This window comes from Echinops telfairi, unplaced genomic scaffold, assembly GCF_000313985.2.
Source record: "Echinops telfairi isolate 266 unplaced genomic scaffold, ASM31398v2 ScPeMD7_7474;HRSCAF=8512, whole genome shotgun sequence".
Taxonomy (NCBI): domain Eukaryota; kingdom Metazoa; phylum Chordata; class Mammalia; order Afrosoricida; family Tenrecidae; genus Echinops; species Echinops telfairi.
Genome location: NW_022111378.1, coordinates 4,042,389 through 4,057,047, shown reverse-complemented (window position 1 = coordinate 4,057,047; position 14,659 = coordinate 4,042,389). Strand labels below are relative to the sequence as shown.

At 41.1% G+C, this 14,659-nt stretch overlaps 1 protein-coding gene across 3 annotated transcripts in view; it reads right to left on the bottom strand.

Annotated features, from left to right (window-relative positions):
* GRM7 (glutamate metabotropic receptor 7) overlaps positions 1-14,659 on the bottom strand; it is a 1,182,365-nt gene that overhangs the window by 146,552 nt on the left and 1,021,154 nt on the right. The window lies entirely within an intron of this gene.

The following is a 14,659-nucleotide window of genomic DNA, read 5'->3' as shown; positions in this document are numbered from 1 at the left end:
CTAAGCAAGCAAAGATGGTACTCAATTAATTGAATAAGAGCCAAAGAAATAGGAAACGGAAACATTTTTTAACACATTGTGTGTAATGTTGGGCTGCCATATGCAAGGTCAGCAGTTGGAAACCAGAAGCCTCTTCATGGGGGAGATGGAACTTTTTACTCCTGCAAACAGTTGACGTCTTGGAAAATTAGAGGGGCAGTTCAACACTCTCCAATGTGGTTGCTCTGAGTCAGCATTGACATGATAGATATGAGTTTTGTCTTGTTTAATTTTGGTTTTTGGTATAAGAACAAGCAGCTGTCTGAGTATCATCTAAGTTTACATGGAAAAAGCTCACTAACCTGTGTGATCCAATGATTGTAAATAATAAAACCCAAATGCAGAAGAGGAAAAGGTATCAGAGCTTAAATTCTGAACATCCACTTTACTGAAGGCTGTGGGTAATAGTGGAAGCCCAAACTCTATCTTTAGGGTCCCCGTGTGGATTAAAACCTCCAATGAATTCTGCCTGCTCATAGTCCAAAGACATGAATTGGCTTACTATCAGACAGAGAACATTGTAAAATTGATTATGGCAGACGTAATCAGGTTAAAATGTAATGTCTTATCATATAATCACTCTTGGACCCATTTACAAGATGTTTCTGTTTTGAATGTTTTCTACTTCCCTTTTGATTGAGATTTGCTCATTTTGTTTGTCATTGTTAGGTTTTTTAGTTTTAGTTTTTATTTCATATACATATCTGTATATGGAATCCAGGATAGGTAAACATATAGAGACAGTAACTGATTAATAATTATCTATGGCATCTCAGGGGCGTTGGGGAACTAACAACAATTACAAGAAAAAAGAAAATGTTCATAATTTTTTGTGGAGCTGATTGCACAACTCTTCTTAATATGATTAAACTATTATGTTGTATGCAATGTGAATTATATGTCAATAAAATAGGAACTGGAAACACAGGGAATCCAGGACAGGTGATCCCTTCAGGACCAGTGCTGAGAGTGGAGATACCGGGAGGGTAGAGGGAGTGTGGGGAGGAAAGGGGGAACTGATTACAAGGATCTACATAAAACTTCCTCCCTGAGGGATGGACAACAGAAAAGAGGGTGAAGGGAGAAGTCGGACAGTGTAAGATATGACAAAATAATAATTTATAAATTATCAAGGGTTCATGAGGGATGGGGGAGCAGGGAGGGAGGGGGAAAATGAGGAGCTGATACCAAGGGTTCAAGTAGAAAGCAAATGTTTTGAGAATGATGATGGCAACAAATGTACAAATGTGTTTGACACAACGGATGTATGTATGGACTGTGATAAGAGTTGTATGAGCCCCAAATAAAATTATTATAAAAACTATATATAAAAAAGTACAATTCCTAAGGAAAAAATTAAAAATAAAATAAATAAAATCTGAATTAAACCTGACAAATTTAAAACAATAAAAACTAAAAAAAGGGGGGAAAAAAGAAAGTGGATTACTTCTCCTGTGTCCCTGGCAAACCTAGAGGGAGCAATCTCTATTAAGGGCTTTATGATGGTACTAGGGGTCACACAGTCATGAGTTATGCCTTGTTAGTTATCCCTTGACCGGTTTGGTTGGGAAGCCATGGATCAATCTTATAAGTTCTTCTATCTAACATAATGTATGGGGCCCAATCATGGTCCTGTTCCAGCCTCAGAAATCCCACTAGTAACTGTGATGTATTAATCTGCCACCAGTCTTGATTTGTGACAGTTTCCTTTGTTCCATGCCTTATTTAACCAGTATCATGATTGTGAATCCTGGATCCCATATTTTGGCCTCATGCCAAATCTCCCTCATTTGGATGAAGTGTCTCTGCCTTTGCTGTGTCTTTTTTCCCAGCCCTTTTTGTGAGCTCTGGGTAGTACCAATAGCTAACATGTTCGGCTCTAACTAAAAGTTTGGAGGTTAAAGCACACCTAAAGCTGCCTTGAAAGAAAATCTGGCAATCTACTTACAGAATATAACCATTGCAAACTCCCTGCAGCAAGACTCTATACTAACATATGGGACCCTAATGAAAGTCAATCAAATAGCAACTATTTAATTAGTGAATTTTTCCATCAGTGGGGTCTTTGAGTTGGCTGAATGTGAAAGGCAATGAATTAAGAGAAGACAAAGGCTCTGAAATTATTACTAACAGGAAGAGTCAGAAAGTTAGAGAAAGGGAAAATGAGTTAAGTCTGGAACAGAAATTTAAACAGTCCTGGCTGTATAGTTGTACTGGGCTGCTATCCAGAAAGTTGGTATTTCAAACCCACCAGTCACTCCATGGGAGAAAAATGAGGCTGTCTGCTCAGGTAAATATTTACAGTCTTGGAAATCCTGTGGATCAGTTCATCTTTGTACCACGGGGCTGCTGTGAGTCAAAATTAACTCAATGTTAGTGGGTTGTGCTTTGGCTAAGGACAGAATAGTGGGCATCTTAATGAGACAAAAGCATGGTAAATACATTTGGGATATGCAGGGCATAACTCAGTGAAACTGAGAAACTCAGTTTGATGATGTAAGAAGTAAACACTGCTACTCTTCTTTACATTTTCTACACCTTGATAGGATGATGACTCAGCTTTCAAATTCTTTAAGCCAATACAAACATTTATTTGAAGAGTATATCCTGAAATAAACTTCTATTGTTATTAAAGAAACAGTGCAAATTATTACTGAGCAATGTCTTTGTATTGGACGGTGTGAGGCAGTAGGAATCTAAGAATCTGGAGGAATTGCATCCCTTATACTTTTCAAGTTACTGTTATAGGCCAATCATTTTAATAGTGAGCTTTAGCTTATCCTGAAATCGAGGGTGATGCTGTCGCCTCAGAGAATTATTTTGAGTAGAACCTATACTAATTGGCATCAAAATGTATTATGAGATGCAAATATTTGAATAAGGTGAGTAGTTGTTATGTCATCTCATAATGGGGGAGTCGTTGTATTGGTAGAGTCTCTATTTCCTTTATCTTTGGGTTTATTCCCAGGATATTTCAAAGGTGGAGCCAGTCATTGCAAAGATTAATTGGTGATTGATTTTACCTTGCCCCCCAAAATTGGTGATTGACTTTGCCCTGCCTATTCCAGAATGAGGGGATGTGGCAATGAATGCAGACGCAGTGGGAAATTGCTGTGTCCTAGCTGGAAGCTCTAGATCTTGTCTGATATCTCAGTTGTCTTGGAATTGGCAGAACTTTGCTCCAGGGTGAACTACTGACACAGTTGTGGCCAAATACCACTTTGTGAGGCTGATGAGGCTGGTGTTTTGATTGTGGGATCAGATTCGGTGACAGTCACCTATGACTAACTAGCTCCTCACAGTTCCCCCTAGGAGAGGCTGCTGGGAAACAGCCTGTCAGGGTGCACCTTTGAGTTCAACTCGGATATGGCCCTTGCTCTTGCTGTCCCTTATGCCTCAGGTTCACATGCTGTGGAGACAGAACACCACCATCATTCGGGTTGACCAGCCCTGTCACCACAGTGGCTGGACGACTATGAGAATGTCCCCAGTTAGATACATTCATGTCACCTGTCTTCAAGTGGTGTTTTAAAATCCACATGTGCTCCTGATCTACCCAGCAAGAGATGTGCTCCTTTAAAGCCTTATGTGAAAACGATTCAGTAAGCCGAATTCTCTTTTGCCATACCTGTCTTTTGAGAGCAGCTTTGCCTGGTTGTTTTTGGAATCGGGTGACACCTGGCTTTTCACCATTACACCATGGGCCCCCCAGTGGGATGTCCTTGGTACTTTAGGACTGATAGTCCAAGGGCAAGGGCTTCCACAAGGGCAAGCTTTATGCATCTGGACTCAAAGGTGGATCACAGTGACGGTTGTCACCTATTGCCCTACTTGTTTAGAGAGAAGTAGTCTGAACATATTTTACTTCATACTTTCTGCATTCCTCCTACCCATGCTTTCCTTTCTTTCTTTTAAAAAACCAAATACGATCACTTTATTGTGCCATTTAAGACACAATTGTTACAAAACCACCGATAAACATGTAGCAGCTGCAAACATCAGGTAACTCATGCTGTCTGTCACTCCCCCACCCCTGCCCCCAATACTGGTAGCCTTTCTTTGATTGCCATCAACTCTGGATTGGCCTGCCTCTGGATTAGACTTAGAAAGCCATTTACAAAGTGTAAATGAAATCTACCCATGCTTTTTGGATGATTACTTTTTGAAAGAAGTTTGAAAAAGAAATGGTCCCAGGGTTCGGCATGCCCCGCTTTTTCTGGAACACACCATCACACTGACTTACCGTCAATTTCAGGAGCCCCACTAGCGAAGTGGTTGCACATTGGGTTGCAATCGGCAAAGGTCAGCAGTTAGCAACCTAGAGCGACTCTTCGGGAGAAAGATGGGGCTTTCTACTCTGGTAACAGAGAGTCTGAGAAAGTCCTAGCGGCAGCACTACTCTGGCCTGCAGGGCCTCTATGAGTGGGCATCAACTCCATGGCTGTGAGAGCAGGTCTGTTTCCACATTGAGGGGAAAGGTCATTGCAGGGTCTGTGCTTGGAAGCAATGTGGACTCTTGGGCTCTGAGACCTTTGTGCACCATCACATCAGATGGTCACCTCGTGCCTAAGCTGAGCTGATTGCCCAGCACTTATACAACACCCATCTCAGGTCCTTTGTTGTACACTCACTGCTTAATTGGGAAGAACGCTCTGATGAAGGGGAATGAGTGACTAGGAGATTCTCTAAAACACTTGGACATCCCCATCCTGAATCTCAGGAGAAAGAGAGACAACCACCCTGGTAAAGAGTTAGAGTCTCAGAAACTCACAGTTCTACCCTGTCCTATAGGATCTCCATATGTTGGCATCGACTCAATGGCATTGATAATGGTTTGGGTAACATACATGTCAATGATAGGATTCCCATCTTCTATGTGGAAGAGTGGGTTTGATTCCTGGCTAATGCATCGCATGTACACCCACCACCTGTCTGTCAGTAGGGACAAGCTTGTAGTTGTAACATTGAACAGGTTCAGCAGAGCTTCCTAAAACACACTAGGAAGAAAGGCCTGGTAATGTACTTCTGATAGTGAGTATTAAAAACTCTATCACACAGAAGTCAGATCTGTAGCTAATCATGAGCAAGGTGCATGACCAGAGAGTATGTCTTTCCATTGTACATGAGGTCACCATTGGTCGGAAGCCAACCATATAAGCGCTAACAATAATAAAATCTTGAATTTCAAGCTTCTCATTTCTTTTTTACCTGAAAGTAATTTATAAGACTTGATATAGCTCATCCCTTTAGTTGCTGCCCTGATTTACAGAGGATTTCTTCTGATCAGCTTAACGGAGATGAGAATCTTGGAATGTCTACCAGATTATCATGGTTTCTTCTCAGAACTATTAGAATAAGTATGTATTAACACATCAAAAATGTATAAAATGGTTGTCATATTCAGACACCATTAGCCATTTGATAAAATCAAAATGATCCACAGCCCCTGTTGCTAAGTAGATCACATCAGAGAGTGGAACGATGGGGAGAGGTTATTTCCACATGACTGAGAGAGAGCTCAAGCATCCGAGGTGGCAGAGTGGGTTAAGTGTTGGGCTGCTAACTACGTGGCAGTTGGTGGAAACCCACCATGCACACTGAGGGAGAAAGATGAAGCTTTCTGTTTCCATGAAGGTTGATATTCTTCACCCCAATATGCCGTATTGGGGTCATTTTGAGTTGGAATCAAGTTGCTAGCAGTAGGTTTGATTGATTGATTTAATTTGGAGGCAAGTCTGGGGTCTGGCAATTAGGGTGAGAAAAACTTACAGAAAACTTGAGGGTCAAATTAAATCTTGAAGGATGGATAAGAGTTTTCCAAGTGGACAAAATAAGGAGTATTTTGAGCAAACAAATTTTGGACAAGAGAAAAGACATATATATTTGCATTGTATAATAAGTATACTTTAAGAAAATCCCCACTTTAAAATTTGTAGGATTTGGTTCTCAACCTGTGGGTCGCGACCTCTTTGGGAGTCAAATGACCCTTTCAGAGGGGTCACTCAAAAAAAAATTGTAGGATTTGATTATGTAGCATATTTTAAGTGATGAATAAATTAGATATACTGTGTTGTAAATCAAATGTGTGGAATCATCTCTATAGGTTCTTTATAAAGATTAGTGACAAATCTGGTGTTACCTAGAGGACCTTGAATCTTAGATCAGCATGAACAATACCCAACAAAGATGAAAGTAATTCTCTATGGGATGTGCGACATGCAAAGGCAACAGAGCAGTTCATAGCTTTCAGTTGAGAAACAATGAATCTAATCTTAAACACTACTGACGATATCATCTAGAAAAGTTAATCGAAGATGCCATTTCATTAGTGAGTTAGGATGCTGTGACATCCACGTCTCAATGCTCTTGATGAAATGGACAGTGTTTAATAACTCTTCAGTTTGCTTGGCCCCAGCTAGAATTTCTTTGTATCCTCAGAGAGATTGAATCTATGCCTATCTTTATATGTAGTTCATTTTTTTAAATTTTCAAGCCATAGCTAGTCATTGCTGGTTGTTTAAGAGTTCCATATTCTTAACTTTCACTCTCACTTTTATTCCACAATGCATTAAGGGTCAGGATATCCTAAGTGGTAGTCACTAACCATGTTCAATAATTGGAATTTAAATGAACAGAAATGAAATACAATTAGATATTCTTTTCCTGAGTTCCACTAGTCACATTTTAAGTACTCATTCACTCCAAGGCTGAGGCTACAATAACTGGTAGTGGAGATGTAGAACATTTCCAATCATTGCACCAAGTTTGATCAGATGCCTCTACTACACCTGAGGTGGCTGACATCTCTTCTCAGTGTGACCGAGTCCTGGTGGCACAGTCAGGTGAGCACTGGACTGCTAATCCCCAGAGTGTGGTGCAAACCCTCCAGTTTCCCTGTGAGTAAAAGAAAAGGCGATCTCTTCCCATAAAGATTTATACCTTCAGAAATTCTACATAGGATAGGAATTGCCTTAATGGCAGTGGGGTTAGCCTTATTATAAGGAACCATGAGGCTATGCTGCTCGAGAGGGCTTTTGTATCTCACACAAATGATTAACTTTTATAGAGAAAATGTCCAAAGTCGGGGCAATTTACCATTAAATTGAATGATTTGCAAGAAAGAAAAGGGCAAACGGGTGCCAAATTGAATATTATTCCCACCTCTGATTGAAATTTGACAATGCATTGAATAGTCCATTGTTCCCATTTGAAATGGAAAAATCTTTGCAAAGTAATTGTTGCTATTTGTTTCAGAAACAGATTCCTAATTAAAAATAAACAAGAGGCTATATGGCAATTTGGTTCATTGTTGTTAGATAAATGAGGCATGCTATCTATTATTATCAGGTAAAACTTTTCTAAGGAGTGAAGCCAAATGCGTGGCTTTGAGCCCTAGGTGAGTGGTTAGCTCGACAATGCTCTATATTCTGGACCTCGACCTATAATATGCTTCAAGGATCAAGGTATGATCTGATAATAATTTAGCACAATCATCCCTACTCTTGGAGAAATTCCAGGATGTCTAGCCAGCCCAGTTACTGTGGAGTCACCTCCCACTTATTGTAGCTCTCACATATGGCAGTGTAGAACTGGGCTCCCTTGGTTTCCATGACTCTTTTCTTGAATGTAGATCACTAGACCTTTCTTTCACAGCATCACTGGGTGGACTTGAACTTCCATACTTTCCATTATCAGCAGAACATATGGTGTGTACCATCCTTGCATTGGATAAATGAGATGCTCAACACCTCCTTACATGCTCAAAAGCAAGAACGTTACTTTGAAGTCTGAGGTGCGCCTGACCCAAGTCATGGCGTTCAATTGCCTCAAGTGCATGTGAAAGTTGGATATAGAAGAAGGACGACAGAAGAATGGGTGCACTTGAATTATGATGCTGGCGAAGACTGGTGAAGTGCTGTGGACTGCCAAAGAACAAGCAAACAGATCTAGCTTGGACGAAGTACAGCCAGACGGCCCACTGGAGGCAAAGATAGTAAGACTCACGTACTTTGGACAGGTCTGGGGAGACCAGTCCCTAGAGGACGTCACACTTGGTAAAGTAGAGGGGCAGTGAAGAAGCGGAAGGCCCTTGACAAGCCATACAGTGGCTGCAACTCTGGGTTCAAACACAAGGACAATTGTGAGCGTGACCTGGGACCAAGCAGTGCTTCATTCTGTTTTACACAGCGTTGCTCTGAGTGAGAAGCAGCTCAGTGGCACCCGACAGCAAATCACAGCATTCACGAAGGCCACCAGATGGGTGCGGCCACTGTGTGCCATCAAGTCCATTTTTATGCACAGTGACAGAGTGGAACTGCCCCATCGGGTTTTCAAGGCTGTAACCTTTACAGGAGCAGGCGGCCAGGATTTTTTCCTACAAAGCCCCTTTTTCAAACTGTCAACCTTTCAATTAGGAGCCAAAGGTTTGACTGCCACCGGGATATAGGAACCAAGCTCCATGTCATCTCGTCAAGTCTGACTCAGAGTGACCCTACCGGGTAGGGTAGAACTGCCTCTGTGGGTTTCCAGGTCTGTAACTCTTTTTTTTTTTAAATGAATGACTATTCACTTTTCTTCGCCAGTCTTTTTCCACTTCCCCGTTTTTAAATACTTTCTTCTTACTGCAATTTTTTTCTCTCATAAAGATAAACAAAATTATTTCAACAGCTTTCCTCATTCTATTTTTTTTAAATCATTTTACTGGGGTCTCTTATAACTCATCACAATCCATACGTACAGCAATTGTTTAAAGCACATTTGTACATTCATTACCCACATCATTCTCAAAACATCTGTTCTCCACATAAGCCCCTGACATCAACTCCTCATTTTCCCCGCTCCATCCCCACTCCCCACTCCCCCATGAACCCTTGATAATTTATAAATTATTATTTTGTCATATCTTACACTGTCCGATGGACTGTAACATTTTACAGAAGTTGAAAGCCTCCTATTTCTCCAATAAGGATGTTCAGTCTCTACATATTTGAAGAGATTAGCTAAAGGGCATACAGTTTGGGTGTGCCTATTATTTAACCCTTGGTTTGGTTTTATATGTTTAAAAAAAAACCACATTGTACTGTGTGCAAAGGACAGGATCTGGAATAAGAGCAGTTACACAGTTCTGAGCTGAGGCTGATGCATCCTGCAGGGTGACCATTGCATTATCAGCCACGTCATATCAGTGTAACTCTCCGCAGGGAAGGAAGAGGAGCGGTGAGCCGGCGCCTGGCTACAATACTGTATGCTAAGCCCAATGTTGGAGTTTCCACATATCTGATCTTATTCCAGATGAAACGAGACCTACAACACATTTTGAATACAAAATTAATCGCAGCATCTTAGTGAACAAAGAGCAAGCCTAGCATAGGAGACAAATTGGGATACTTTCTCGGAGGCTACTGGCAATGCCTAGTGTGCTTACACCCCAAGGTCAAGGACTAGGACACTGCTAATTAAGAAACAGTCCTATTTACTGGAATGTAATTAAGTAAATGAGAATAAACTGTAACAAAGGGGACCAAAAATAATTAGGAAGTAAAGGTCAGCTGGAAGGGGTCTTGTTGATAAATCATGGGGCACATAGAAAGAAATAAAATCATGAGGATGTCTTGGAAGAAAAGAGCATAAATGATCATTTTAGAAATTTCTATTAACATCTTCTACTGGGCAATTGTGCACAGCAGACAAGATGAAACGAGCATTGTGTGATTCTTAAAACTGTTAGGAGTAATACAGGATCAGCAAGGACTTAGTGGGCAACCACATGGCCATTCTATTGCATTTATTACTCATCCGAACACCACATACGTCCATCCACGCACTCCCCGCTCTGCATACCAGGCGCTCTGGTCTTGTTTCAGCTTGGGTTTTCTCATTGCTTTCCTCTCCTAATGTGCAGCAGTGTGTGCTAATGGTCAAGGCACAGATTCTGGAACAAATGTTCAAATACTTGTACCCCCCTTTGCTGATTATACATCCTTGGACAAGTTATGAAATGTCTTTAAGTCCTCAGTTTCTTCGTCTACAAAATGAAGATAATTATAACACTTAGATGACAGCGTTGTTATAAATATTCTGTGAGTAGTAAAATAATTAATAAGGAGCCCTGGGTGACACACTGTACTGTAATGGTTAGGCTGTTAATCCAAGGTTAGTGGTTGGTTCAAAGCTATCAGCAGTTCCACAGGGGAAAGATGAGGCAGTCTACTCGCATAAGGATTTACAGCCTTAAAAACCCTGTACAGGGTTGCTTTAAGTCATCAATCTACTCCAAGACAGTGGGAATCGAATCTCTGGTACTACTGTTTAACACATTCACTATTAACCAAAAGTCAACTCAGATAAAAGAGTGTGCCATCTACTTGTGAAAAAGCAATCATTAAAACCCACTTGGAACATACTTCTACCCTAACATGCATGCACTCTGAAGATCACCGGCATAAAATATGAATTTGAAAACATGTCTGCAGAATTTTTCTGAAGATTTTTCTCATGATGGCAATTACTCTGTGTCAGGAACCATTTCTGATATTAAACCCCAGAAATCCCTCTAACTGGCATATACTCTAGAGAACTAAAAAGCCAAGACCCTAATAGCTAGCTATATACACACCTATGTTTATGGCTGCATTATTCACAGCAGCAAGGATGGGAACAATCGAAACAGCCATCAGTGGGCAATTAGATACATAAACTTTGTTTAGAAACACAGCAGGATGCTGTGCAATTGTATGAGTCTAGGTACTTTAGAGGAACAAATCCACAGAAACTCATATAGGAGAGTTTTCAATAAAGGTTAAGTGTGCAGCAAGAAAACATCCCAACCCAGTGCTGCCCAAGCCCACAAATCCAACATTAACCCATTAACCCATATGTCCAACATCAATCCACAAAATCCTCCTCCATCTCACAAAACGGATGGAATGATGCCAATTGCAGGAGGAAAACAGAGTCAGTGAATGTGTAAGCATCTCAGCGCTGGCAGGGGTCTCCACACAGTTGCTCCAGCATCCAGGGCTGCATCGGGGTACATCCATGTGGCTTCTCCTTGGGGATGTCTTGCAGGAAGTCAGCCTGGCTAACTGAAGCAGGGAACTGGCTAAGGCAGCTGCACCCTTGCCGGACCATCACAAAGCAAGAGACCCAAGAACTCGAAAGGCTAGGTTCATGGAGTCATTTATTCCTCTGCCCTTCAATTAACCCCACATGTGTTTATCAGCCAGGTTGGCACAATAAACTAACTCAGCAATGCTGAAGAACAACAATGTATCTGCAAAACACTTCACAACAAAAGTGAATGAACCCGAAGAAAATTTTGCTAAGTGAAATTAGTCAGTCACAGAAGGACAGATATTGCATGCAATCTCTAGTATAAAAAAGTCAAGAAAAGTTTACACCAAAACAAATATTCTTTGGTAATGACCAGAGATAGGAAGGAAAAGGAGGGGTAGACATAGCTTAGGGAATAGACGAGTGTGAACAGGTGCAGAGGAAGGCAGTCTACAATGAAAGGTAGGTGAGGAAGAAGGAATGGATACGCAGGAAGGAGTGCAAGAGCCAAAGGTAACAGGTGATCTAGGTGCTGGGATAGACAGGCAGGCTGAAGGTGTGGGAGAGATAATGAGTATGTACCCATAAATAATATATAAAAGTTTGTATATGCATATTTACCCTTGCTGAAAATATATTCATGCATATGGTGGAGCACACAGGGGACAAAGTTATATATAAAACAAACTTCTTAGACAAAAGCAAGCACCCTGAGAAAATGAGTTACTGGGCCTGGGGGCTCAGGCCCATGATCTCAGGGAACACCAAAGTCAAGTGACATAGCATAGTTCACGCAGACAATACTCTACATCTTACTCTGCTGAGTAGTAACTGGTCTTAAAAGTCTTGGAACAGCTGTCTAAGGTACAGTTATTGGTTTCTCTCAATCTGCAGGAAAGAAAAATGATGAAAACAGAAAGCCAGGGAATAATTTGTCCAATGAACTATGCAAACACCAGTCCTTATGACCCTGAGACATCACTACCAACTGCTATCCAATGGATCATTTGTGAGGTTCTGGATAGAGTGAGAGAACATTGTGAAACAGAACTTAAAATCCAAGCCAAGTACAACAAAACACAAGCTTGTGGGTTGGCTAGGGACTCAATGAATCCCCAAGACGATGGCCCTCAGTAACCCTTCAGGTCTGGACTAAACTGATACACATGTTAGAATAATCAACCATTTAAGATCAAAGCACTTACTCAGGGACAAGATATACAGAGGGTTAAGAAAGAACAGGGAATGGAGGAACCACTAGGAGTACGTGGGATAAAGGCTGGTACTGTATACTGATTGATGTACCATGTACTGATTGAGGCGAATGAGCTAAAATCAAACAGCTATACACTGTTGACTGTAAAACTCATAAGCTTTACCATGACAATGAAACAATTTAAAAACAAAACAAAATGAGTCTGGTTAATTCTGACCCACCATGAACTGTGCTCCCTCAGCTAGATCACCAGACTCACTTCGGAGGCGCCTCTGGTTATAGGTAAGCCTCTGACTTTTGGCTACTAGAGAAGTGCTTATACCAACCATGGTAAGCGATCACAGAGGGAAATTATGCTCCCGCTGTTCGGCTCCAGCTACAAGCCACGCAGAGTCCAGGTGGTGCAGTTGCTATGCAGTGAACTGCTATACCATCTGGCCAGGAGTTTAAACCATCAACTGTCCCATAAACACGTATGTTCTGGAGAGCCAAGGGCACAGTCTGCCTTTTCTTAGGGCATCACGATGTCGGGTTTGATGCAGACAGTCTCTGATCCTGCAGCCAGAATGTTTACCAAGAAGTGGCTCTGAAGAAGCTCACAAATCCAGGAGGGGCTGAAAAGTTGACCTCAGGGCAACATCCCCTTTGACGGCAATCAGGGGGCGCAGTGATGATCGTATTTGGTGTTTTCGCAACATTCACATTACCATTAAACCCTAAAGCATTCCTTCTCTGACTATTAGATGCCAACACGGAACAAACATAGATTAAAACTATGTGCCCCACCCACTCCTTCTTGGAGTTGATTCTGACTCATGGCAACCTCCCAGTACTGTATGGCAAATGTCTCTCCGTCATGAGTAAGGTTGAATAAGAAGTTACTGCCTGAAGACCAACAGTTTTTGGTTTTGTGTCTAAATTCATAAGTCTAAGTGTCTCCATACATATATTGTAAGCGACTCCTGGTCAAAATGCCATGCTTTCCTTCCAGGAAGAGACTGCTTGGCTTTGGTCATCCTGAGACGGGCTCTCTTTGGAAACAGAGGTCGGATTTGCACAGTGGAAGTTGGCATGAGGCTACTGTCTTAAGTTCCAGAAGGGGCAAACCACACCACCTCTGCTTTTTCTAACTTGTTTCCCCAAGTCCTCAAACTGATGAATGAGCTCAACAGAGAGGGACATTTCAACAACTGACATCTGATTTGAAAATAAGCCATTTGTAAGTTTGCAAAGTATGGTTTAGGTGCTGGAAAAACTGTGCATGGAGCAATGTTGTTGAGAGAGTTGTCACTCTTCCCTGTGGCTGATAAAATACCTTGGGGTGAATTCCTTAGCTAGGTAGTATGAAACTCTTACTGGCCTATATTCTACTCTCTTCACTCTTTTAGGAAAAGAAGAAACATCTCTAAAAAGGATTTATTTTTAGGTCTCCCCAGTCCCCAACATTTTTTAACCTTCAGTTTGGAAAAGCATCCTTATTTGCACCAATTCCTGAGGGAGCAATACGCAGGGCCTCACACCTCTGTACAACTGTAAGCCTCGGGCTAAATTTTAAGTGTCAGATAATCCTAACAGTGTTAACTAGCTTTAAATACCACCTCATTTCCAACTCTGAAGAGAGTCTAATGATTAATTCAAATTAAACTACTCCAAAACCAAAGTGGTATGTGTTATAAAACATGAAAGTATGCAGGCTGAAAAAATTTAATTTTCTCTACTTATTAGCTATCTGTTCTGGGAATAAATTGAAGGTACTAATTTCCCAGGTCTCAAATCTATTTTAAAATGCACTAGAATCAGAGACAGAATGAGAGAGAATGGCAGCGGGGTGGCGGGTTGGAATGTAGCATGAAGTTCTCACCTTTGAGACAGAATTAAGAATCTTGGTTATTTTCTCAGACTTTTGTTGGCTTTTGAGATGCTATTATAGTATTTATCTAGTCTATGCATTATTTATTTTAAAGCCTACCTCTAATTTTTGTTGTTTGTTTTTGTGGCTGTTGTTGTAAGGTACTGTGTGCAATTCAGTAAAATTTCACTTACATGTAGATCAGTGTCTTCAGCACTTTCATCTATTTGGAAAGACCAATACCAAATGATGAAAAAACTATCTTAAAAGTTATGTATCTTAAATCGTGAATTAATCAAGTCTTCCCGTCCTTTGAAAGCAAACAATAACCAAAAATAAAGCCAACAATTTCCATGGAACCACTGCCAGTTCCTGATGACCCCGTCTATCACAGTAGAATGGTGTTCCTGATGACCCCATGTCTATCACAGTAGAATGGTCTTCCACATGGTTTTCAATGGCTGGTATTTCAGAGGTAGGTAACCAAGCCTCCTCTTTTCTAT